This window comes from Propithecus coquereli, unplaced genomic scaffold, assembly GCF_000956105.1.
Source record: "Propithecus coquereli isolate 6110/MARCELLA unplaced genomic scaffold, Pcoq_1.0 Scaffold155, whole genome shotgun sequence".
NCBI classification, from domain to species: domain Eukaryota; kingdom Metazoa; phylum Chordata; class Mammalia; order Primates; family Indriidae; genus Propithecus; species Propithecus coquereli.
Window position 1 is genome coordinate 616084 of NW_012139969.1, and position 2931 is coordinate 619014.

Below are 2931 nucleotides of genomic sequence, written 5' to 3' on the forward strand. Positions count from 1 at the left end.
TTTTTATTAATTTATTAAACTTTTATTTATTGGATATTGAACTTACACCTGGAAACTTTGCTAAACTATTTCTAAAATTCTAATAAATTGGCTTCTCTGGTGAATGGTCTTTCTAAAAAAAAATCATATACAGTCACACACCACGTAACGACATGTCAATCAATGGCCTCATATTTGACGGTGGTCTCATAAGATTATAATGGAGCATAAAAATTGCTATTGCACAAATACTTAGCATTGTGTTACCGTGCCCTTACGCTATTCAGTACAGTAACACACTGTACAGGTTTGTAGCCTAGGAGCAAAGGCTACCATATAACCTAGGCACGTCGTAGGCGTACCATCTAGGTTTGTGTAAGCACGCTCTGATGTTTGCACAGCAACGAAATCACCTAACTACGCATTTCTCAGGATGTATCTGCATCTTTGAGTGATGTGTGACTGTAGAACTTTACTGAGGTGTGGTATACACAAAGAAAAATCACAGATCTCGAGTGTATAGCTTCCTACATTTTATTATTTGTGTACACCATGTAACTGACACTCAGATCAAGATACAGAACATTTCCATCACACCGGAAGAAAGTTCCCTTCTGCTTTTGTTCAGTCAATATTCGTTCAAAACAGAGCTAACCACTATTCTAAATCAATTAGTTTTGCCTGGTCTTAAACTTCATAAAAATGATATTATATACTATGAACTCTGTGTCTGGCTTCTTTTACTAAGCATAACGTGTTAGAGATTCATCCATGTTATTGTGTGTATCGGTGGTAGTTTGTTCTTGTTACTGGCTAAGTAGCACGCCATTATGTGACCAGAGCACATTTTGTTTATTCTTCTGATGATGAACATTTTGATTGTTTTTCATTTTTGGCTATTACGAATAAAGTTGCTGTGAACATTCTTGTGTAAGTCTTTTTGTGGACATATATGCCCTCGTTGCTCTTGGATATACTAGGGCTGTCCGGAAAGTATCCAGCCGTTGTATCTATGTATCCATTATATCCATGGCGGGATACTTTCCAAAGCCCTCCTACACCTAGGAGCAGAATTGCTGGGTCATAAGGTAGGTGTACGTTTAACTTTATTCGAAACTGCTAAACAGGCCTCCAGAGCCTGTGCGATTTTACACCCACAGCAGCAGTGCACAAGTGCTCCAGCTGTTCCGCGGCCTTGCCAAAACGGGGTATAGTCATTCATTTTAATCATTCTGGTAGACGCATAGCGGTATCTCCTTGTGGTTTTAATTTGCATTTTCCTGGTGGCTCATGATGTTGAGCATCTTTTAATGTGTTTATTGTCCATTTAACTAGCTTCTTTTATAAAGCCCTGTTCAAGACTTTTGCCTATTTCTAAAAATCACATTATCGGTCTTATTATTGATTTGTAGGCATTCCTTATATATCCGCTCATACTGGACTTCATTGTTTCTGGATACGAAGCCTGAAGCTGTGGCGACTGTCCCGAGACAGTAAGCAGAGCCCTCTGCAGACAAGCCACGCCGCTGAGCGAGGCGGCCAGGAAAGGCAGGGAGCTTGAGCCCCTGGCGCTGCTGCTCAGACACAGCTGGTGCCGGCGCTGCCCTCGCCTCCGCTTCCTGCTGTGCGAGTTCATGAACTTTCTCTATCGTTGAATCCTTTAAAAATAAATAAAAATAAAATGAAGGACAAAATAAGAATGTCAGTTTCAAAAGGAACAAAATTCATCCAATAGATCACAGAAAAACTATTAAAGCATTTAAAAAACCCCTAGGAAAAAGCTGCAGGATAATACCTCCACACGCTGAAGAAGGCAAAGATTTCTTAAGTCAGACACAAAAGGCCCAACACACAAGGTAGAGGCTTCCAAAAAGTTCTAAACTGCTCATTAAAAGGTACCATGAAAAAACTGAAAAAGCAAGCTAAAGACTGGCAGAAAACATGTGCAAATAACGTATTCGACCAAAAAATATATTTGACCAAAACTTTTCCCAAAAGTCTCTGCTGTGGTTTGAGTGTTTGTGTTACCTCCAAAATTCCTGTGAAACTTAACTCCCAGTGCAACGGTTTTAGGAGGTGGGGTCTTTAGGAGGCGATTGGGCCGTGAGGACTCTGCCCTCGCAGACGGGATCGGTGCCTTACAGAAGGGCTGGAGGGAACTAGCTGTCCTTTCTGCCCTTTCCCTGCCACGTGAGGACACAATACTGGTCTCCTCCAGAGGACACAGCAACAAGGTCCCATCTTGGAAGCAGAGCCAGGCTCTCATCAGACACCAAATCTGCTTGTGCCTTGATCTTGGACTTCCAGTCTTCAAAACGGTGAGCTACAAATTTGTGCTATTTATAAATTGCCCGGTTGAAGGTATTTAGATACAGTGGCAGGAAAGGACCAAGATGGTCTCCCTCTCCACCCTTTTCTCAAACCTCATGGGCTCACATGTCAACTCTTAAACCAATCTCTGCAAGGAGGATTAGCCTAGACCAACCAGGATTCCCCCTTTGAGCTAGTATTATAGGATGGGGTGGTTTTCCTGAGCCCTTGGGAGGAGGGCGACACGCAAACAAACGGGGCTCTGCCAGGAGGCAAGAAAGAGGGGTGTGACGGAAACTTGACCTAGACGAGCTGGGCCACCCTGGCTGGCGTGAAGTGGGAAGCCACCTCCAGGGCTGTTTATGGAGCCCGCTTTGGAGCCCTCTCAACCCCTCCTCACATTTTTTTAAGTAAATAAGAACATTTTCTTACATTTTCACAACTAGCAAAATTAGCAATAGTTTCTTAACATCATGAAATACTTAGTCTCAAGTCAAATCTCTCCAAAATTTGAGTTAGAGTTGCGTTGTTACGGCCACCATCCAATCAAACATACACATCCTTTTTTTTTCAGACAAGGTCTCGCTCTATTGCCCAGGCTAGAGTGCCATGGCATCATCCTAGCTCACAGCAACCTCAAAC